The sequence below is a fragment of the Artibeus jamaicensis genome, unplaced genomic scaffold, assembly GCF_021234435.1.
Source record: "Artibeus jamaicensis isolate MK-2021 breed Jamaican fruit bat unplaced genomic scaffold, CSHL_Jam_final contig_482, whole genome shotgun sequence".
NCBI lineage: Eukaryota > Metazoa > Chordata > Mammalia > Chiroptera > Phyllostomidae > Artibeus > Artibeus jamaicensis.
Genome location: NW_026521857.1, coordinates 13,336,824 through 13,361,425, shown reverse-complemented (window position 1 = coordinate 13,361,425; position 24,602 = coordinate 13,336,824). Strand labels below are relative to the sequence as shown.

At 41.5% G+C, this 24,602-nt stretch overlaps 1 long non-coding RNA gene across 3 annotated transcripts in view; it reads right to left on the bottom strand.

The window, feature by feature from the left end:
• LOC128627878 (uncharacterized) overlaps positions 1-21,857 on the bottom strand; it is a 46,181-nt gene extending 24,324 nt beyond the window's left edge. For all 3 annotated transcript variants that reach the window (XR_008392171.1, XR_008392170.1, XR_008392169.1), the window contains exons 1-2: positions 21,750-21,857; positions 19,377-19,550 (exon numbers count right to left, since the gene is read on the bottom strand). This is a non-coding gene — a long non-coding RNA (uncharacterized LOC128627878). The remainder of the gene's footprint in view (positions 1-19,376; positions 19,551-21,749) is intronic.
• Positions 21,858-24,602: the final 2,745 nt, after the last annotated feature.

Here is a 24,602-nt window from a genome sequence, read left to right as displayed (position 1 = left end):
CAAGCCGCATAAGCTACCCACAGTGAGCATGGTAGACTCACAAAATTCACCATTCGGTACAAAAGCTTAATGCCACTGAACTGTGTACAGTTGACCATTGAACAACATGGGTTCAAACTGCACGGGTCCACTTATAGCAGTGTTTTTCAATAAATACTATGAATGTGTTTTCTCTTATGATTTTCTCCATAACATTTTCTTATCTCTAGCTTACTTTATTGTAAGTCTACAGTATATATACATATAACATACAAAATGTGTGTCAATCACCCGTTTATGTTATCAGTAAGGCATCCCATCAACAGCATGCTATTAGTAGTTAAGTTCTGGGGGTCAGCACCTTTAATCTTCATGTTGTTCAGGGGTCAACCATACTTACAATGGTTACAGTGATAAATATTGTGATATGTATTCATATTTTAATATAAACTATGTTTCTAAAATATTTAACGTGGAAATATTTTGCCCTGGAGTTAGGGAAATACAAAATAAAAGACAACAAACAACTTGGAGATACCAGCAGGAAGGAGAGAGAGAATGCCTAACGTTTATCCTGGTTCTTTTTTGCAAACTCGAACCTAATTCTCTACTTATTTCTTGACCCTCTCCTCTTCTGTAACCGAGAGCTTGGGCAGATTTGCCACATTACCTCACAGAAAAAGTAATGGTGGGACAAACAGAGAAGACCAATGTCCTCCAGTCTATTCTCGTGTGCCACATTCTCCATCAGCCCTGAATTTTTAGGCATCACTTCCCAACTTTGAATAATGACTTTCAATGACAGAAACATTTAAGTTATTTCAAGGGTTAATTATATCTCCACAAGTGGTAATTGTGCTATCTTATAATTATTAGAAATAGAAATAGCTATAATACTGCTCTTTGAGAGCAGTATTTTCACAAAAATAGTGAAAAGCCCTGGCTGGTGTAGCTCAGTGGATTGAGCACGGGCCTGCGAACCAGACAATCGCGGTTCGATTCCCAGTCAGGGCACATGCCTGGGTTGCAGACCAGTTCCCTGCAGGCCAATTCCCAGCAGGGGACGCATGAAAGGCAACCATACATTGATGTTTCTCTCCCTCTCTCCTTCCCTTCCCCTCTAAAGATAAATAAATAAAATCTTTAAAAAAAATAGTGAAAAAATGGCATCTTAAAGTACCTGGTATACACATGTACTGTAATAGCACACAGGCACATGTATCCGCAAAACTGCACTTATGAAATATTCATATAAATATGCATGCCTACCCATTTAAAACTCATTTTCTAAAACAAGGATCTGTAATTTTCTAAAATTACCCTAAATCCTCATGTTTGCCGAGCGTGCTAGGGAAGGAACTGGGGCCCTTTGCTATCACATCTCACTGGGCGAGCACAGAGCGGGAGGTGTGCTAGAGGCTGCTCTTTCTGGAAACAACCCAGCGCTTAAAGCCAACCCTGAGCTCAGCAGCATCGGTGAGACGTGTTACAGGACTTCATGGCAGCGCATCACAGAAACTTGGGAACGCTTCAAGGCATTCGTCACTCTGGTGGTAGGAGATAAGCTGGAGGAATTTAGAGAATTGCAATCATACATAATAGTGTTATCACTAGAAACTAGAATTTGAATTATGTGCATACAGGGTTCTCCTTTTCAAAGAGTTCCTCTTTCAGGTACTGCTTACGAGCACTCCAGGGAAAGGGGGTTCTGGATCAAATCAACTGGGGACCAGTTGGACTAATGCTATCCAGTATAAACGGTGAGATGGGAAGCAGCTAAGGGGGGTAAAAATCAATTCTGAGCAGTGAGTCAGCTTGGAAGCACTGCTGGAAATTCATTTCCCTTGGGGATGTGTGGCCCAGGACTCCCATGTTAATGGACATGCAGCTCCTGAGGTGCCTGCATGGGATATTCTCTGGTCCATAGGTTTGTGCTCCTCAGCATCCACAACAGTGTGGTGCATGTGTGGGAGGGGAGCAGTGCAGAGGGCCGTGGGGGGAACTGTGGTTCCGACCAGATCTTTTTAATTGCCAAGACGATCTAAATCCCGGGAATAGCTCTTTTACCAAGAGACGAAAGCAGCACAGTCTACAAATCCTCTCAATATTCCCCAAAATTGGAGGATAATGAAAATCACCATGGAACTCTTTAAAACACATATTTCTAGGCCCTACTGCCCAAAGGGTCTGATTCGGAACATCCCAGCTGGAGCCCATACCTGTTAAGAGGTTGCATTGGAAGATAAATAATGTATTTTACATGGCTGCCAAATATTTAAAAGAACCAGAATTAACAATCTCAGGGAAAGAATTTTCAACTCTCTACATATATAGAATTTCTTTTAGCCATTCTAGGAAAAGTAATGAAAAGGTGGCAAATTATTATTCTACTTAGTTTTCACTGGGTGAGTCCAGAAGAAAACTTACCCACATTCATGTCACTCTGCCTATATGTCAACTCAGACAACCTTGCTCTTTGCTCTACCTTTATTTGGTAGAAAATGGTGTGCAGATTTAATAAATAAATAAGATGCTTTTGAAAATAAATATCTTCAGAATGTAACTATGAACTTAGAAAATCAGTGGACACTGTGAAATAACAACATAAAGTCCTAATTCCATTTCCAAACAGCTTTATCACATAAAGAAATGCCCTGGGGAGGGGATTATGCTGGTTTCTAGTGATGCAAAAAGGCACGAGATATGGCCTTGTCTGTGTTACTGATAATCTTCCTTAGAAAACAGACCTGAAACTTGAAAAAATGAATAATAAATCATGGAAATTTTGTCCAACCCATTTCTTCACAGATCACCTTGATTCTGGCAAAAATCATCTTGATGGAAAAAACATCAAACCACTGCTAAAAACATAGTTCAGAAAGTTTAAGTGAAGTCTTAAAAAGAAAATTAAAAGTAAGAGGGAACTAATTTATTTCATTCTGAAGTGTTTAGAGAGCTTTACTTACAATAATTTAAGCAGAACATCAGGATTTAAAAACATTTAAACCAAAATAACTACTACTTCCTGACAAACTTTAATGTATCAAAGACTTGGAATGCATTATTTTGCATCCTCACTTCAGTCTCCAATGCAGAGATTATTGTTACTATTCTACAAATGAAAATAAACAGGGGCTTGAATAGGTCAGGTTACATAGTACAGCAGAGTATCATACTCTTCACCCTTATTCCCCTCTCTCTGTGTCAGTCCAGTTGTGTTCACATGACCTGCTTCAGCCAATAAAATATGAGCAGAAATCACGTGTGTCTCTCCTTGGTGAAGCTTTAGGATCAGGGCATGGTTCACTCTGCTTTCACTTTCTGCCATAAAACCAGCAATGTTCCAGGTGGAGGCCACCTGGTCCTGAAGTGAATGAAGACTGTGTGGAGTAGAGCCATAGCCAGTCCACAATGGACATGTAGCATGAAGTAGAACCAAAACTGGGATGTGGTAAGCCCGGTTTTGGGATTGTTTGTTTCTGCAGCAAAAACTACCCTGTGCTGGCCAATTACACAGTAAACACCAAAACTAAAATCCAAACCTACATCTATTTAATTTCCAAGTCCTCGGCAGAGGAGAAATATGCTTGGCACAAAGTAGACACTCCATAAATATTTGCTGAAGGAAGGAATTCATAGTTGTTGCCCAGAACAGAACAATACTTCAGATGTGATCTGATCCACAGAAGACTCATTAGAAGTACAAACACTCTTTTTACACTGAATATCTGTTAGTGAAACTTAAAGTGCATTAAGTATTTATTTGTTTGTCAACCATACTTATTTAACAAAAAAGTATTGTCTACCTAATATGTTACAAAATATAAAGCAAGATGTCCTGGGTGGTACAAAAATAAAAGGCAAAAATATTTTCTTCTAGCTCTTCATAATTTTTTTGTATGAGCAAGAGTCACACATTCACAACCAGCTGTGCACAGAGGCAATGCACAGAGGGCTGAAGATAGTGTGCTACTGAGTTCAGACTGAGTGTGGAACTGGGCAGCCATGAGTTTCAGTCATTCATTCCATGAGTGTATGTTGAGTATCAGCAATGAATCGGATGCTATGTTTGCCTTGGCAGGTACAAATTTTAAAAAACACCAGCCCCTGAGCTCAAAAACCTCACAAGCTGGTAGGAGAGACAGGTTTAGTAATGGCGAATTACAATAAGAGCTATGCTAAAGTTCAGCTCTGGAAGCTCTGAGCATATGGAGGAGAGACATAAACTCAGGCTGGGAGGATCAAGGAAGGGTTTCTGGAAGATTCCATCTTTAAGTTGATTCCTAACTGATGAGTGTGTGTTTGTGAGATAAAGAAGAAGAGCTAGTGAAGAGAAGAAGTTAATTCAAGCCTCAGGGAACAGTGGGTGAAAAGGCCAGGTAAATCACAAAGACAAGATAGTCTAAAAGAGCACAACCTGTTTTGGGAGACAGCAAATAATAGCACACTCTCTTTGACAGTTTAAGCTGCCATAAAAAAGTAGCACAGACTAGGTGGCTTAAAAAGCAATCATTTATTTTCTCATGGTCACGTTTCAGAATAGGGCTTCAACATACTAGTTTTGAGGGGATACAAATATTCAGTCCATTACATACACCATGGAAGGAAAATAATATATGATTTGAGGAATAGTGGAGAAAGAAAATTGAGAAGAAGTCTAGAGTACAGCATGCAACCCTTAGATACACTCTCAGCTCACCATGGTTCCTGGTTTTCTGAGAACGCCCCATGCACAGGTGAGAGTCCCCAGGGGCCACCCACACCTGTGTCATTTGCTCCTCCAATGATGAGTCTAGAGATTAACTGATTTACCCAGGTTAGGCCAATCAGAATATCATTTCTGGGAATTTTGAAACTAGACTTGAGGGACACTGGGTCTGAGAATCTTTAAATTGAGTCACGTTAGTGAAATCTCATAGACGGAAGGGTCGCCGCCAACAGTGAACAATCAGCACCATCATGAGTGGTAGCCCTGGTTAAGGTGTTTGAATTTCTGTTGCTGGCATCCTCAGAGCTGCTCTGGTTCGGGTTCTCCTTAGCATTTGATTGTTCAATTTCTCCAATTCCACAGGCTTCTCCAATACCTTCCCAATAAACTATCCTGGTTTTTTTTCTTGAGTTGGTCAGAACTGTTTTTTTGTTTCTTGCAACCAAAGGGCTTTCCACTATTAGAGCTTATTATATCATGCTAGTGTGTTTGTATTTTGCCATCAGGACAGTGGAGAATCACTAAAGGATTTTAAGAAGGGAAATAATACGATAAGACTTTTGTTTTGGAATGATCATTCTTTTGGTAGTATGGGATATGGGTAGATTAGAATTACGGAGATTGGTCAGAGGGTTCTTGTAATATTCTAAGAAAAACATAATGACATCAGAAGAAACAGAGAATGAATAGATCTTGGAACTATTGAGGAAAAAAATTAGAATCAACAAAGGTATGGTGATCAAGTGAATAAGAATTGGTGGACTGGAAGTCAGAGATGTCTGCAGAAAGTTGAGGTCCAGTGACTAAGAAGATGGAAAACAATGCTATTCAATAAAGGGAGAGGACTTGGACAGATTGTAATGTAAAGAGAAATATTAGTGATTTTATTTGTAACAGATGAGTTCTGAGTACTGGTCAGACATACAGTCAAAAGTCTCAGCAGCTAGATATGCTGATTTAGAATTTAAGAGCACAGTTTGACCTTTAGATTTAGGGACCATCAGTGTATAGGTTGTCCACATTAGTCACCATTGGCAGTGGATAAAAATATTTGGAGAGGTGAAAGGAGCTTTAAGTGAGAAAAGGGAAAAGAATGAAACCCTGGGGAAATGTCAACATTGCGGAGATAAGATGAAGCCTGGAGATAATTTTTTCCTAGAATGTAAGAGAGGAGAGAGTTTAAGAAGAAAAATAACAACGGATTAAAGTGAGAAAGGTGAAATGGCAAGAGCAGATCTTAGTTTAAGAAGGTTTGAAATTATATTGCTGAGGAGAAAGAGAGAAGGTGTTGACAGTGGACACCCAGAAGGGTTGGAGGTGAGGTTGGAAACCTTAAGAGTGACATCAACATGTACAAACACACATTTCTCTCCATCGATGTTGGGTATAGGGTCAAAAAGGTGGACAGTTGGATTGACCCAGGATTGAGATTTTTTGAGGTGGGTATACAGAAAATGAAGAGAAACGGAACTGAGGAAAGCAAGAGAAGAACTGAACAGGTGTACCTTTGTTTTGAAACTTCCTGGAGAAGGAAATGAGAACAAGATGAGACAGAAATTGGAGATGGGATGGAATAGTACTTTTGATGCAATTTAAAAATATGCATTGATAAGGTTAAGAGATGGTGCTCAGAGTTTGGGGTTCAAGTTTTCAGAGATGGAACAATCCCAATTGATGACAAGATCTGGGATGTGATCAAGAGTATATGCTAGAGCCCTGGCTGGTGTGGCTCAGTGGATTGAATGCTGGCCTGAGAACCAAAGGGTCACCGGTTTGATTCCCAGTCAGGGCACAAGCCTGTGTTGCAGGCCAGGTCCCCGTTGGGGGGCATGTGAGAGGCAACTACACATTGATGTTTCTCTCCCTCTCTCCCTCCCTTCCTCTCTGTCTAAAAACAAATAAATAAAATCTTAAAAAAAAAAGACTATAAGATAGAAAAAGTAGATAAAAGTAATGATTAAGGATCTGTGAGGCTAGATACTTAATAAGCATGTTAATAAACTGATGAGAAGAATCCATTAGCAAAAAAGAGGGTGTCAGTCTGTAGGAAACAGACAAAATACTCGGATTAGGATAATTTCGAGAAGGGAGTATTTACAATGGTGTAGTTACAATACAGGGAATTGAAAGAGATTGTAGAGTACCCTGGGGCAAGAAAGAGTGAAACAATTACCTTAGATTTAAAGAATTGAAGGGAGGAAGCAATTACCAGAACTAGAAAGGAGAGGGCTGTTTTGAGAGGACAAAGACTTTGGTCAAAAGAAACAGCCAGCCCCAGCGGACTTTGAGGGGAAGAAGTCAGAGAAATAAATGATCCTCTCAGACTCCTTCCTCTCCCAGATCTCTTGCTGGGGCTTCCCATTGGCCAAATAGTTCATACAGACTCCAGGCCCCACCAGCACAAGAAAGGTAGAGGATAAAAAGTGACTCTGAGAAGCTAATAGAGCTATACAGCAGAGGCTGAGATACAAGCTAGGGAAGGGCAAATTGGTAGTGCAGACTTCTGACAAGATGAGAGAGAATGAGATCCAAGTCTCACATAGATGAATGGGAAACATAACTCTATTACAAGAAAAGAGGACTAATAGAGGTTGAGTTATATTAGCAAATTGTTTTATGGTTTTCCTTTTGTCTCTAAAACAGATCCTCAGTTGAGATGGAGGTGGGGAGAGATGAGAGTGATGAAAGGTTTGGTGTTATCATCAGGGAACAGAAGAGAAAGCCGAGGAGAGAATTATAGCAAGATTGCTAAACCACGCTAAGGGTCCGTTTGAGGTATGACCGTGAACTTAGGGAGAACTCATTCTGCCTGTCGTGTGATTTTTCTCTAGTGTTGTTAATTACTCGTGTTAAAGTGTGGAGAAAGAGGCTAATTAGGCTCCATGGATTGAATTTTTGTCACATGGAGTCAAGGGAGGCTTTTGAAATGATGAACCATAAATCTGCATTGCAAAGGGAGAAAAGTGAAGGCAGGAGGAGACTGATGCGCACGGAAAAGAGGGGGAGTTGTTAGAGGCCTGGAAGCCCTGATAGGGTGTGCTTGAACAAACCAGCTAGAAAGACGACAAGCTGTGGGAAAGAGCAGGATGCTTGAACTTGGGATTTAAAAGGTGTATTATCATGCACCCTTTCACTTATAAGTAATAAAAACTAAACTCAAACTAGCTTAAAATGAAAGGAATTTATTGGCTCATATAACTGAGGTTGGGGGTCCAAGGAAAGTGATGTCTCAGACATACCTGGATTCATCATTTGGAAGACACTATCAGGGCTCTCTTCCTTCATTTCCTAAGTTTTCTTAGAGGTTTCTATTCCTTAATGTCTCTTGTAATAAACAGACTTTCTCCACATGGCTCCATATAGAAAAAATGGTGACTGGCAGCTCTGAGCCCACCTACTGTCATCTCATGACCCTCTGGGAAGACAGATTCTTCCAGAGTCCATAGGCCAAGTTCTCTGGAAAAACTGAGATTGACCTTTCAGTTGGGTCTCAGCCCAGCCTTTGAGCACTTATGTGCACCAGGAAGTGTGCAAACTGTCCTGTGTCCACAATATTGTTTAATCCTCGTGACGACTCCTGTGAAGTACTATAGTGGAGGGCCATCAACTGCCTCTCCGCTGTCCATTCCCTCTCTGCTTTCCTGGTGGTGCCCAGATTTCTCTGGGAAAGTAAGGGCTCTTCATTCTCAGCAAAAGTGTAAAAAGTGACAGATTCTACTCTCAGGTACAGTACAGCCCCTACCTGGTTTAAGTTAGTCAGAGTCACCCACCTCTCTGGTCTTTCATGTGACTTATTAATGTGTTGTTCATTTTTAACTCATGTATGTGTTGTTCGTTTTTAACTCATGTATGCTTTATAAATAAAGAAAGCTTTATCAATAAAAATAAGTAAAATTACTTAAAAATTACACATACTCCTTTTTTCTAGTATAAAATTATGTCCATTGTAGAAAATACAAGCAGCTCATATCCTTTATAGTTGGACTATTTATGGTCATTTTAATAAAAATTGAGCATCAGGTCATTATTTATTATTCCATGGAAAAATCACCTTGACTCCGACATTTTCAATATATATTATCTAATTTAGGAACATAAGTCATGATGAAAACAAGGATTACTTACATTGAAGCAGTTTCTCCATCTCTCTCTTTTTGTTTCTTACATCCTGTCCTTATATTTGTGTTTATAGTATTTTATAGAAAACAAGGCATAGTCCTTAATAATTGTTTTTGTTTGTTTTTTTTGCACATAACATATTCATAACCATTTACCAAGGAGCAATGGGATAAATCTGGGTTTTTTGGGGTTTTTTTTTAAGATTTTATTTATTTATCTTTAGAGGGGAAGGGAAGGAGAGAGGGAGAGAAACATCAATGTATGCTTGCCCTTTGCATATCCCCTGCTGGGAACCGGCCTGCAGGGAACCAGCCTGCAACCCAGGCATGTGCCCTGACTGGGAATCGAACCGCGATTGTCTGGTTCACAGGCCCGAGCTCAATCCACTGAGCTATGCCAGCCAGGGCCTAAATCTGTTTTTATGTCAAGAACCTATGATGCTGTTTGCTACAGAAATAGACAGATGGAGAAGAGTAAATAAGTATATATAATAAGTCCATTTACATGGCTTCACATAGTTAATCTTGGAAATCTAACTTGCAACAATAAATTTATGAAAACAAAACAATATAAAACATTTTAAAATTTTAGAAAGTAATAATAAACCATAAACACAAATGCTGCTGAAACTCAACTCCACCACATCCTCAAAACTGAGTTTGGATGTAACACAAGTGTTTTAAATCGCCCTGGGTGGAGGCCCTGGCAGGAAGGAAGCATCGGATATTGCTGGAACATATCTTTGTTTGAGCAACAGCTAATGAGAAAGGTCACCATTATGCTTTGCTTTCAAACACTGTGTCTGTTTTGAAATTAGTGCTCAACATTTCATCACACGCGCTGGTTTATGATCATTGAGGCACACAATGCCGTAGTATTAACCTCTTCTCCTAAGTGGAGAAGAAAAACCGGAGCATAGGTTCTCACCGCTGTTTTGATCAGAATACGTCAGGGAAAGATAAAATGACTTCCTATTTATGAGCTCCCGGTTCCTGGTTTTTTAATAAAATTCCAATAGTGAATTTAAAAGAAATTTAGCCTTGGAATTTTTTTTCTTGCAGCTTTAGTGTTGTTTGTGCTCTTGTTAAACTCATCGCCAGTGTTTGAGATGTCAGGCTTTCTGGACTTTGTTTCCTAATGTTTTATTGCATTTTTTTTAGTGGCTCAAGTCAGCAGCACTGGAATCCTAAGAAAGGGCTTAACAATTTTCTATGCGAAGTGTTTGCTGACAAATGCAACCAACTTCAGAGGACCTCCTCCCAAGAAAAGCCGACACATAAAGATCAGTAAAAGCAGACATTTTGCTGCAACTTTAGGAGAGAGAGAGGAATCTATTAAATCTCTCCGTTTATATTTTTGGTTTTCCCTGTTGGCTGGGCTGTTGTATTCCCATGTCCGCAGCACGTTCCACTGTGGGAGCCTGGAGCTCTCAGAATAAACTTTGGGAAAGGCTGAGTCCACCCTCTGGGGATAAGGGAGCCAGGGGGAGGAGGAGGAGGGGGTAAAGGAAAAGGGAAGGGGACGGCTGTCTTCCTGTGTTTGGATGACCTTTCCTTATGTTTATCTGGAGGGACTGGGCAGCCACTCTGTGTTTGGTGTCCGTCTGCCATGTTGGCCCATGTGATCTCTTTCTCAGCTTTATGTGGGTAAGGAGCTTTGCTCCTGCTAGGATTATATTTAAATCTCTGAGGGAAAAAAAGTGTAGGAGTCTGCTAGGGGTGAGTACTTAGAGAAAGAAGGCTTAGTAAATACACCCATATGTCCGTGTCTAATGGATTCCCCAAGGGAAAGATCTAGGTGTCTTTTGGAGCCATTTGAAGAAGTGCTTTTTCTTTCCTGTTGAGAACTAGAGATTGTCTTTTTTTTTTTTCCTGAATCCTCATCATTTAGCATAATGCCACTACCTCTGGGCATACCATAAGTATTTCTTGAATGAGTAAACAAATGAACAAATGAATGAGCAGAGTCGCTGAGAGGTGACTAGCCGACAGGTGGCAGGGGCCCTATAATACCTCATTTATTTGCCCACCCCCTGCTCCCGGGGCCCTGCGTAGCTCCACTTCAAAGAAACCAGTTTCAACTCTCCCTGCCTCACATTCCTAAGGAGTGAATCACTGGTTTCTTCCCGGTGGGTGAGACTAACTCCTCTGGTTTCCACCTTCCTTTCCATTTCAGTGCTGATCTCTCATCCTGGCCTCAGCTTAGTTGTTCCCCTAGAGAGCTGTCCTTTAATGACCTCACTGCCTTCCATCTAAATTAGACAACCCCCATACTCTTACGCAACTCCATTTTCTTCATAGCACTTAATACAATTTCGCATTATACTCCTTCGTGTGATCATCAAACCTGTGTTTGTTTTCTTCACCAGATCACACAATCCTTAAAGAGGATTGGTGACCGTGTTTATGTTCTCATCACTGTATCTTCAGCACCTAGCATAGTACCTGACATATAGTAAGCACTCAGCAAGTATGTGTTACATGAATGAATGAGCAGGTTAGTGAATACGTTGTATTTGGAATGAGAATTCACATGAGTTTACTGAGTGGGGATGAAGAATAAAGGTTAGAGTCCAAAATCCCTACACCAATGGGCCTTTGGATACATCATGAATTTGAGATTCTGGAAGAGGATGAAGTGTTAGGAATCCTAAATGATGTACATTTTATCTTCGGAAGATAGATGGCATTTGGGACTCCTGGGATACCAGCAATTCTCTCTTCTATACCCCAGACAGCAACTTCTTCTGCTTTTTCAGTAATAGAATTATTCTTGGCCATCGGGTATCCAAAACTTGGAAGAACTCTTGACTTTTCCTTTCCCTCACACCACACCGCTTCACAATGCTTCTCATCAGCTTCTTTCTTTCCATTTCCATTAGGGCAGTTTGACCCGGTGTGTTAGTCAAGTTTCTTGTCTTGTAAGTTAAACAAATTCAACGTTAACTAGTTTAAAAGCAAAAACCAGGAATGTACTGGATCATGTATCTGGAAAGTGGTGGAGGAACTTAGTTTCAGACGTGTCCAAATCTAGGGGTCAGGTGACTGCTCAGGACACATCTCTCTCACCATCTTCCTGCTAATTTTATTTTAGTTTTTTAAAAGATTTTATGTATTTTATTTTTAGACAGAGGGGAAAGGAGGGAGAAAGAAAGGGAGAGAAACATCAACGTATGGTTGCCTCTTGTGCACCCTCTACTAGGAACCTGGCCCACAACCCAGGCATGTGACCTGACTGGGAATCTACTGGCAACCCTTTGGTTTGCAGGCCAGTGCTCAATCTACTGAGCCACACCAGCCAGGGCTTTCCTGCTAATATTAAAGTAGACCACAGCTATGATCTCTGACTCAAAGCTCCTAGTAGCACCAGAGAAGACTCTGATTGCACGCATGTGACCTCCTGAATCAGTCCCAGTGGAGGAGTGTAAGACTGACTGGCCTGGCCTAGGTAACATGCTTACTTTTCTGACCCTTATATAGGCAGGTGGTACAATCACAGAAAAATTTCCACAAGGAAGAAAGGAATTGTGTTATCAGGATGAGCCAAGAAAGTGGTGCTAGATAATCAATAACAATAGACTGTTTTCCTGCAATAGCCTCCTTCCCCCCGGGGCCAGGTGCAGTGGTAGGCCCTTTACCTACAGGAGGCAGGATATACAGGGGAAATAAGAATGTGTTGTGGGATCAGATTGCTTGGCTCGAATCCTACTTCTGTATTTTCCTGGTTGTTATTCTTAACAAGTAAACATATCCAAGTGCACATATCCAAGTGCAATTTTCTTGTGATAAAAGAGTGGTGTAAGTATTTAATGGAATATTATTCAGCCTTAAAAGGGAAGGAAATTGTGGAACATGCTACAACATGGATGAACCTTGAAGACACAGTGCTAAATGAAATAAGCCAGATGCAAAATGATGTGTACCGTATGATTCCACTTGTATGAAGTACTTAGAGTAGTCGAATTCATAGAGACAAAAAATACGAAGGTGGTTGCCAAAGGCTAGGAATGGGAAGTTATTCTTTAGTGGATATTGAGATTAACTTTGGAAAGATGAAAAACATTCTGGACATGGGTGGTGGTGACAATTACACAACAGCGTGAATGTACTTAAGACTACTGAACTATATACTTAAAAGTGGGTAAAATGGCCTTGGCTGGTGTGGCTCAGTAGATTCAGTGCTGGCCTACGAACCAAAGGGTTGCTGGTGCAATTTCTACTCAGGGCACATGCCTGGGTTGCAGGCCAGGTCCCCAGCTGAGGGCACGCAAGAGGCAACCACACATTGATGTTTCTCTCCTTCTCTTTCTCCTTCCCTTCTCTCTCTCTCAAAATAAATAAACAAAATCTTAAAAAATAAATGGGTAAAATGGGCCCTTGCTGGCGTGTCTCAGTGTACTGACTGCTGGCCTACAAACCAAAATGTTGCTGGTTTGATTCCCAGTCAGGGCACATGACTGGGTTGAGGACCAGGTTCCCAGTTGGGGGCATGTGAGGGGCAACAGACTGATGTATCTCTTTGCATATCAATGCTTCTTTCCCTCTTTTTTTCTCCCTTTCCCATTTTCTGAGAATAAAAATAAAATATTTTTTTAAATGGGTAAATTAGTAAATTTTATGGTTTTTACATTTTACCACAATAAAACATTGCTGTAAAGATTAGATGAGACAATGAATTAAATATAAACATTATTATTCCCATAATAACCTTTAGAAGAAGGTATTATTTCTATTTTTATTGCTGATTAAATGGAGATTTTGAGATTAAGTAACTGGCCCAAGACCACCCAGAGAGAAAGTGGCAGAACCAGACCCAACTCAATACCTGACCCCCATCCCTGCTGTTTTCCATTATCCTACGTTTCTTTCCAGCACAACTGCTTGCTAGCTACTGATACAGGGTGCAGACAGGGGGGCCCCCCAAAAAGATTTAGAAAAGTGTCCAGAATTCAAAGTGTATAGGAATATTGGAGAGACATATAAGATGTCCTCACCCCCCCCCCCACAGGGGGAAGAAAGAATGGAGCCAGGCCATTGAGAGCTATTTTGCATAGCAACAGTTTTGGAGCTAACCTCCGGAGGAATGGTTATTTAACATATCTATAACCTTTAACTGGTTTCATAGATATGTTAAATAGCAGTGGCCAAGTTTGGAGCCAGGCAGAAAGGAGGAGGGGGAGGGTTGTGGCAGAGACTGTGATGGTAACTAGGGGCTGCTCTCCTGAAAGAAGGAACTAGCGGGGACTCAGGATGGAACTGGGAGGTCTCAAGATGGAACTAGGGGCTGCCCTCCTGAGTGGCAGGGACTCAAGATAGGAACTAAGGGCTGCTCTCCTGAGTGAGAAGGGCTTGGACTCAGAATGTAACAAGGGGCTGCGCTCCTGAGCGAGATGGCCTGGGTGGGAGCTTGGAAAAGACTGGCTCCGAGACATGAAGGGTCCCCCCCGCTTGGCCAGATGGAGAGAGAGCCACGCGGTTTCAGCAGAGTGAGGACCCCCTGTTGGTGAGGTGAAAGAGGGAGCCACGTGGTTTTGGCAGAGTGTGGAACCCCCTCTTTCCCAGGTGAAAGGGAAAAACCACGCAGCTTTGCCAGAATGGAGATCCCTGCAGCCAGGTGAAGAAGACAGCCACATACTTTTGGTGGAGTGCGGACTCCTGCAGCTTTGGTAGAAGAGGCCCACGCGGCTTTGGGGTGCCCCCTTTGGCCGCGGGGCCTGAAAAGCAACAGAGACTTTGACTGGAACTGGGTACAAAGGACTCTTGCCAGTGGACCATGAGAGGGTACCACAGTACTTTGGATTAACTCGAGATCCTGCCTGCACGGTGACACAGCTGACGGTGCCAGCGGCCTGAAAAAAAGATGTGTGCTCTTTTCCTGATTTACGGTACCCGGAGTTGGGACAGTGGGAGAAGGGAGTGCTGTGTGGGTGTAGGTGTATAACCTAAAGGACTTTGATATTTTAGTGGTGGCATTAGGCCTGAATAGCATTAAATAAACATTTTTGTTTCCTTTTCACAAATCTCTGGCATTAAGAGATGTGTTTCCAATTGGCGGCGGACAGAAGGGCCCAGTAGATTTTAGTATTTTGGTTGTCGGGAGGGGCCCCTGTTGTATAGCAGTTTTGGGCATCTCTAGGTGGGCCGAATATTGTATTGCCCCTCCCTCGGACCTCCTCTTGTTCGGTAACACTACTACGGCCTGGTTAATATTTTTTAAGTGGGTTATGTCAAGCTCCTGCTAAATAAAACTCTAAGACTCCTGTTCTAAACCACAGATGCCCCCTCCTGGCAAAATTCTCTTTTCAGTTCCAGCCCAACTACTTTTCTGGCCTCATCTCAAGGTCAAGGCCCTGCTTGACCCTGTTCTGTGTTACCTACGCCCGTAGCCTACACTGCTCCTCCCGCTGGGACAGTGTTGAAACTGCTCCCCTTCCTTTCAGCTCAAGACCCAACTCCTCCAGAGAGCCTCACCTACCTGAAGGAACAACACGGGCCCTCCTTCCCCTTAATAGCCATGGTGTTTATGATTTGGCGGTAATGCTAATGAATTCGTTTGGTGAAAGTTATTATTATTGCGACTGTTCATGTCTTATCTCGTCTTTTCTCAACTGCAGACCGTCAGCTCATGGAGAGCAGGGATTGTGTCAGTTACTTCTTTACATGTCACTCAGTGCCAGCCTAATGTTTTGCATTGAACAGCAACTTGATAATAAATCGTTTTTTTTAAAGATTTTATTTATTTATCTTTAGAGGGGAAGGGAAGGAGAGAGGGAGAGAAATATCAATGTATGGTTGCCTCTTATGGGTCCCCTGCTGGGAACTGGCCTGCAACCCAGGCATGTGCCCTGACTGGAACTTGAACCGCGATCTTTTGTTTTGCAGACCTGCGCTCAATCCACTGAGCTACGCCAGCCAGGGCAATAAATTCTTAATGATGCTGATGAAGGAAATAGAATTAATGCTGAGTAGTTTACACAACCCTTACTGGGACTGAAGAAAAACATGTATTATTTCCTTTCTTGTCAGAGAAGATATTGGAACTTTTCCTTGTAATTGTAGGTCAGTCAGTTCAGGACATAATGTTTCCTAGTCAGCACGGAAATAAAAAGATTGAGCCTGGTTAAAAAACTGATCTGCTGATGGGCTTGTGGGAGAGGTAGGTGTCTCTTGCTGATTAAATTCTGAGAAACAAAAGCAGGTAAAACTATTTATTAAGCAACCAGAGAGGAGGCAGTAGTTTCTGTGAGCACATCACAGAAATATAAAAGGTCATTCAAGGTCCTGCAAATAGTGACTACTGTGCAAATACTTCAGGCTCCGCATAGATACTGGAAATGTTAGTCGTGGTGTGACCAAGGTCCACAAACCTTTCTAAATGGTACTGTCCCTTACCTCTAACACTGTTTAAAGGCTAGTCTTCTCTGGATCTTGTGAAGGATCTGCAGAAGTTCCTCAGGAGGAGAATCAAGATCAAGGTGCCGGAAACTGCAGCCAGAGCTGACATTCAGCAGAATGTCCCAATGCATTAGTTCGGAGTGGGCATGGGCTTCGTTCTGGTGGGTGTTCTTGAGATATTTTGAATTTCACCACTGGGCAAAACAACAACACTGGAAGTGCTGACAATTCTATGTGGTAGGAGCACAGAGCACCAATGAGAGAATGACAGAAGATGAGGCAAGGAACATGGCTAAGGACCAGAACTTGAAGGAATTTACGTCAGCCATTTGGGCAGACAAGCCATAGAAAATTGTTCAGGAGAGAAGTACTATGAGTAGGTGTACATTTTCAAAAGATGAGAGAAACTAGTTAACTGGCTTTGATAATGAACCAGATAAGCAATGATGGAGACTTGAACTAAAAACTTGACATTGCCAGTGGATAGGAGGGGATGGATATAAGAAATATATTTTAAGGTAAAATTGACTGGACTTATGATTGGATAGAGATAGTGGGTAGCAATAGAAGTCAGATTCTGAAGTGTGAATTTTCTAACTGGTGGTACATGCCAAGAACATACTGATGTTTCAAATTTATTTTTACTGCCTTCCCTCAAAGTTCAGAGAATAAATCGTGACTGATCATACACAGCAGCAGAATGGGAGGTTGCTGGCAGCTCCTGAAAAATGCAGTCATGCCCTGGCTGGGGTGGCTCAGCAGACTGAGCGTTGGCCTGCAAACCAAAGGTTCAGTTCCCAGTCAGGGCCCATGCCTGGGTTGGGCCCCTAGTTAGGGGTGAGTGTGAGACAACCAATCAATGTATCTCTCACACTTTGCTGTTTCTTTCCTACTCTTTCTCTTGTCCTTCCCCTCTCTCTAAAAGTAAATAAATTTTTAAAAATGAGCAGGAATCTAGACTGGAACAACAACAACTCATCTAAAATGATATCAAGATATGAAGCTGTGCACTGACAGCTGATGGGAACTATCAAGGCAGCAGCCAGATGCCTTTGGCTGAGGCCATTTACTGACCATACAGGGCATCATGTCCTTTTTTGCAGTAGGCAAGCCCTGCGTGTCATTAAAGTTACTACAGCTCCTGGGCGTCTTTCCTCACCAACAAGGCAGTCAGGCTAAGAGAGCTGTGGTGGGCACAGGGGAGCATCCCAAGAGCCTCTGAGGAGATGCTCTGAGTTATTTCCTCTGGCTGAAACAGAGACTCGCCCTGCTGAAGCTCGAATTCACAGAGAGGAAAACAGGGAAAAGTTTGGTTTATGACATCCATGTTACATCCATCATATCCATGGTCACCTCCATGGTCATATCCCCTAGGACCACCTTCTTTTCAAATTTTTTTATTTATTGATTTTAGACAGAAGAAAGGGAGGGAAGGACAGAGAGAGAGAAACACTGATTTGTTGTGTTTCTAACCACTTAGTTATGCATTCATTGGCTGCTTCTTATACGTGCCCTGACCAGAGATCGAATCCACAACCTTGGTGTATAAGGATGATGCTCTAACCAACTGAGCTACCTGGCCAGGGCATGACCCCCCTCTTTAATAGTGCTTTAACTTTATCTAAGTAAAGAAAAATATAATAAACCAATAAACAATTTGAAACATTAGTAGACTTTTTACATTTCATCTGTATATTAGGTCTTCAATTTTCTTACTCAGGATTTTATTTTGATTGATACTTCTTTATGGATAGCATCAGTTTCTCCTCTCAGTGGAGGATCAAGACTATGATATCCTTACAGTTTTTAAAAGAAACTCTTATTTGGACCTGCAAAGAAGTATTCAAATGTCGTAACCTGAAAATAACCTCAGAATTTTCCCACACTCTAACAAATCCCTAAACTGCCAAATGGATATGTACCAACATTTCCAGGTCCCCCTGGGAAGCATTTGAGAATGTTTAGTACCAAAGAAAATGTTAGGGAAATATATACACACTCAAAAAATAGGAGTTTACAGCAAAAGTGCTCTTCTGTTGCAAGTAAAATATCTCTATTACAACATGATTTTATATAGATATATGTATATACACACACAATATAATTATTTATATAATACAAGTGTCAGTCACAATTTAACTTTCTTTCCTACATCTTAACATTTTCATTTTATTAAAATGTTCAAAACAACAACAAAACAAAAAAGTTGAGCCTCTATTTACTCACAAATATTCCTATTTGAATAGGAATATTCAAAATTGCGATTAGGAAACACAGTTATTTCTATTCTATCTTTACTGAAAGGAAGACAAAGATATAAAAATGTCCTCATTTCTTTTCCCCTCTGTCCCTCTGTGAAGCTCGTCTTAGCCACACCCAACCCCAGAGAGAGCCCGACGCCGTCATTCTTCACGCCTGCTCCTGGGCAGCTGGGCATTGACGAGAAAGATCAGCCAAACTGCAGGTAGATGCTGTTATACATGTTTGGTTGCCCACGCATCTGCAGGACAATGTGATAAGCTAACTCTCCTACTTTCCATAATAATTATTTCATACCTTCACTCTCCTCAAACATCTGATCTTCTCCTCTATGCCTTGCTGCATATAGATGACTTTGACAACATTTCATACGGAAAATATAAGCAAATCATGTCCAAAAGCACTAAAGTATTTCAAAATAGAACATAAAAATTATAAACGTTGCCCATAAAAGTAAGTACACAAGAATAACCAAGAAAATGAGAAAAACAAAACAACTGGGCAATATTGCTCTGTCAGTAATCAAACAAACTCTAAAGCTACTACTAATTAAACAATGTGAAATTATTGCTGGAATGCATGATACACTGTGTATCAATGGCACGGACCATGGGCAGAGTGGGCGCTAGGAGGTGGTGAGATTCTGCAAAAAAGAAAAAGGACTCATGGACAACAGTGTGGTGGGGAAGGGTATAGGGGCCTAAATGGTAATGGAAAAGTACAATAAAGATTAAAGGGTTCAGAAATAAAATAAAATTTTTAGAAATAAAAACCCTATATGATAAAGGCAACATTTCAAACACTGGGAAAAAATATTCTTTAACAGATGATGTTAGAAAAATTGCCTATCCATTTGGAAAAAATTAAGTTTTATCTCTACTTTTCACCAATTCAAAAAAAATGGATAGAATTTTTACCCTGAGAGGTGCGGCTCAGTTGGTTGGGTGTCATCCTTCAAAGCAAAAGGTTGTTAGTTGGATTCTGGGTCAGGGCACATGCCTGGGTTGTGGCTTTGGTCCCAGTCAGGGAGCACACGAGAAGCAACCAGTCGATGTTTCTCTGTCTCTCTTTCTTCTTCTCTTCCACTTTCTCTAAAAATAAATAAATAAATAAATTTTAAAAATAGATAGATTTTTAAAAACTGTGTGTTAAATGCAAAACTAAGTTATAAAAGTACTAAATGGAATTATGGGAGAGTGTTATTAATTTTCATAATGGGAAAGACCTTACAAAGCAAGAACTAAAACCAAGAAATAAAAATAAAATTGACAAACGGACTATCATTGGCATACACACTGACCTAGCCTTTAAGGAAGTTAATCTGGTGATATCTATCAGACTGTTTTTATCTATTCATTTCCACAATTTTCTTTTCCTAAAAATATTCACATACCTATAGCAGCACTCACTGTAGTGTCATTTGAAAATATAAAAAATTAAGAATAATCTCTGTACTACAATAGAGAAATGCTTTAAATAATTCATAGTACAGCCTTGGCTGGGTAGCTCAATCTGTTGGGGCATTGTCCCATACACCAAAGGGCTGTTTGTTCTGTTCTCAGTCAGGGCACATGCCTGGGTTGAGGGTTCAGTCAGTGGTCAGGGGATGTATGGGAGGCAAATTGATCAATGTTTCTCTCTCTCTCAAATTAATAAACATTTCCTAGGGTGAGGATAAAAAGAAATCATAGTATATTAATACAATAGAAAGCTACAAATCTTTCTAAAGAATAAGTTAGGTAGATAATAATGTACTGACATAAAAAAAGAACCCTTCAACAGAGAGAAAAAAATCAAGTTTCAAAACAGTAGAGAATATATGATAACATTTACAAACAAAAAACAAAATCAGCCATGGCTGGTGTGGCTCAGTGGATTGAGTGCAGGCCTAGGAACTAAAGTGTCATTGGTTGGATTCCCAGTCAGGGCACATGCCTGGGTTGTAGGCTAGGTCCCCAGTAGGGGGGTGCACAAGAGGCAGCCATACACTGATGTTTCCTCTTTCTCCCTCCCTTCCCCATCTCTAAAAATAAATAAATAAAATCATAAAAACAAAACATAACAAAAACCAACTGTGTATGTATTTATATACAATGTAAATACAGAAAAAATGTTTTCGAAGAATGTATGTACATCAAATTGTTAATTCCCAATAATACTCTGAGTTGGGAAATGGAATTTGGAAAGATGGCAGGTATGAAGGAGGAATTTTAGTTTTTACTATATCTACCTTTGCCTTGTTTGAATTTGTTAAATTTAGCATTAAGTCTAGCATACTTTTATAATATAATTAATATAAAAGCTTAGAAATAGAAATTGTTACAGCCCATTCTACATAGTAAAAGACATTGTTTGAATTGTATGAGTACAGAGCACATACTGAGTCATAGCATGACTAAGAAAATATATTTCTTAGAAAGAGTTGCACCTTTAAAAAAGTGGTTTAAGTAATTTTGCTCTCACGAATTCATTGCATTAACTTCTAAACATGCTCTAGTATCTTCGGTCTCTGAAAGTTCTCCCTGAGCTTCTCACATCCAGCTAGTTCGTGTCTTCTCAACTCAGGTTTGTGAAGAGCGGTCTATGTTTGAAGAGTCCGCTGATGCACTTCTCAACACGTTCCACTGTGGCGCTGCCGCGCACCCCCACTAACAATGCCTCACCGATGAGAATTCATCCTAGTACAATGAACTCTTCCTAGGTTATAATGAATCCCCCACACACACCCCCACAAACACACTAGAGTGTAGGGAGGAAGGGGAGTGTTGGTAGCGAGTTAGCCCACAATCTCTGCCTCTGCCTCACCAGCGAAATTTAGCAGTTTGCCCAAGACCTTGGTCCGAATGTCTTTGAATTAGGTCACACTGTCTCTAGCTATAATTTGGTGCCAAAAGCCAGGTGGGGCACTTGGGGATTACATTTTTTAATATCACAGAAACAGATAGAACCTGGGATATTAGGGTTAAAAAACAACTAAGCCTTACCCTCTCTTTCTGCAAAAAGTTGGTATACAGTACCTGCTATAAATATGAAAGTCAAGCCTTATCATCATTTTCTTGTTTGCATTTTTGTTTGCTAGGGCTGGGTCATGTGCACCGTTTCAGATCCTTCTGACCCACCTCACTGCAGCCATTGCTACAGGAACCCATTCCCAGTAAGTTTCAAAGCTACAGCCTGACCTGGTTTTTCCTCATCCCACACCTTTCCCCTTTCTTTTACTCCCTGAGGTCTACTTGTCACTCAAAGTGTGCAACTCTGAAGAGAGAGGGAGTCAGCCCCCAGTGGCTTACCTTTGAGCGATAGAGATGGGAATGGGGGCTAGATGCTTCCCCACTTAGTCCCCCGAGGAGACAGCTCTGAGCTATTTCATCAGGCTCCTCGGAAGGTCCCATGGGATCAAGCACCAGGCACCACCAGTTTTGACCAATTTCGTAACACACTTTGTAATGGACTCTCCTCCCTCCCTCCCTCCCCACCTGCTCCTCTTCCCCAGTCCTGCTCCCCAAGATTACAGTCCCAGATGGACCAAACAGGGACCAAGCCAGCTGGCCTGGGCTCAGGCTCTTGATTTTGGAGGAACCCGGACTTCAGTAAACCCCTTTTTAAAAATGGAGCAGAGAAATATTACTGTTAGGAAATAATGCTTCCTAACATTTGTTTCACTTTCAGGAACCCAGTTTTATTGTCACAACAAACTTATAAAAGAGATAGCACGACTTCCTTTTGAGAGATGAGAACCCAGAGGCTCAAAGACGCGGTTGATGGAGGCCAAGTCGTCTAGAGAAGGTTCGGAGCCAGGAGCCAGCGCAGGTCCTCGGAGGGGAGATCAGCGCCCGCTTTGCTATCACACCGCTGCCTCCTATCAAAATATTTGCTGAGGGCTTTGATCTCAGTGCCTACCGCTCCGGAAAGCGCTCTCTCGCGCTTATCGTCTCTCTGCCGTGACACTCACAGCTGTTCCAAACACGTCCACACTTTTTCCAGCATCAGACACATCGGGCCTAGAGGATTTCTTTTCAAGGAGTTTTGTTGTGAAGGGCTGGCTACAAAGGAATAGAGCAGTAGCTGGAGAGGGAAACCTGGGTCAAGGAAAGGGGTTTGAAGGTGCGAAATATTGGAGCACATGTACGTGCTGAAAGGAATCGCCAAGACAGAGACAGAGGTGGGTGATGTAGGAGAGAGAGAGAGAGAGTAAGGGAGGGGTGATGTCTAAGTCCCAAGGTGGAAGTAGAGACGGGCTTTTAAAGGGATAAGGGCTAATTCCTCTGTGATAAGTAGAGGGAAGAAGAAAAACTCCTATGGATGGGTTCAGATCACTAGGTAAGTTGAGATCTCCCTCATTCAAAAATACAAACCAAAAGAATCTTTTTCTGATCCTACACTGCACACTCCATGGAGACAGGAGTCGGGTCCTGTTTTTCTACTGCTGTGTCCCAGTACCAACCTTTTAGAAGGTTCTCAATGAATATATGTAGTCACCGAATAGATAGATACAGATAAATTACACTAGTTTTCCCCTTCACCACCAAAAACTTCTGAAACTGATAATAAATGATCAAAATGTGGATAAAAATGGCAGTAAGAATTTAATAAGAGTTAAAATTACTCACAATTAAATCACTCCCCCAATCCTTGCTTTTTAATATATGTAACAGAGAGAGAGAGAGGAAGAAAGAAAGAAAGAAAGAAAGAAAGAAAGAAAGAAAGAAAGAAAGAAAGAAAGAAAGAAAGAAAGAAAGAAAGAAAGGAAGAAAGGAAGAAAGAAAGAAAGGAGGGAGGGAGGGAGGGAGGGAGGGCCCAGATATGGAGTGGTGGAGCTCTCCCCTTGGCAACAATACTTGTAAAAAAGGCAGGGGTTGTAGTAGCCAGAGAGCCCACGGTGACTGAGCAGGGAGAGGGAGACAGGCCCTCTGCTTCCTATTGCAGCTGAGGGCAGCGTGTGCGGCCAGGGGGGCTGCTCCCTGCCTGCTCCTGCCGGGTGGAGTCCTGTAGTGGTCTCCATGGGCCACGCTTGCAGAAACAAGCTGGAGCCTGCTCAGCAGAAAGCAACCAGGCTGCTTATAAATATACTTTTAACCTTCTCCTGTGAGGACCAGTGTGAAGGAAATGAGTATATTCAAACCCAGCAAAAAGACTTAGGAGAACATAATAGTGATTTTTTTAAAATTTGCATTTGTTGCCCTGACTGGTGTAGCCTAGTGGATTGAGTGTGGGCTGCAAACAGAAGTGTCACTGGTTCAATTGCCAGTCAGGGCACATGCCTGGGTTGTGGGCCAGGTCCCCAGTGGGGGCCATGTGAGAGGAAACCACACATTGATGTTTCTCCCTCCCTTCCACTCTCTCTAAAAATAAATACATAAACTCTTTTAAAAAATTGTATTTGTTGATTTTACAGACAGACAGACAGACACGGAGAGAGATTAGTTTGTTGTTCCACTCATTCATGCCGTCATTGTTTGACCCCTGTATGTGCCCTGAGCTTGGCATGTTTGGATGACACTCTAACCAATATAAGCCACTGAGCCACCTGGCCAGAGCAATGATAATTTTCAAATTTGTGAAAAGCTATGACCTTTCCAGCACATTCCTTCTAAAACAGTGATTTTGCAACCATGTTCCACAAGAGGCACATTAGTGAGCCGCAAGAATTGTTAAAACATGCGATGCCTGACTATTTAGTCAGGGGCACTGACCTCTTTTTCCTCAGACTGTCAAATAAAAAAATGACAACAGCCAACACCACAATAGCTGTCTGGTGTGAATGAATCAAAATTATACTTATTGTCCTGGCTGGTGTGGCTCAGTGGACTGAGTGCTGGCCTGCGAACCAAAGGATTCACCAGTTCAATTCCTAGTCAGGGCACAGGCCTGGGTTGCGGGCCAGGTGCCCAGTGAGGGGGGGGGTGCATAAGAGGCAACCACACATTGATGTTTCTCCCCCTCTCTCTAAAAATAAATAAATAAAATCTTAAAAATTATATTCATTTGGGCCTCCGGTTGATAGGACCTTCCTCTTTTTCACTACCTCACTTCCCTCCATGGCTAGCTCTGATTTCCTAGGCCAACATAGTAAGTGAATTCCTTGTAAGCAATTCCTCAAATTTCTCATTTCCTATCACCTATCCAGTGCTTGCTTCGGGGCT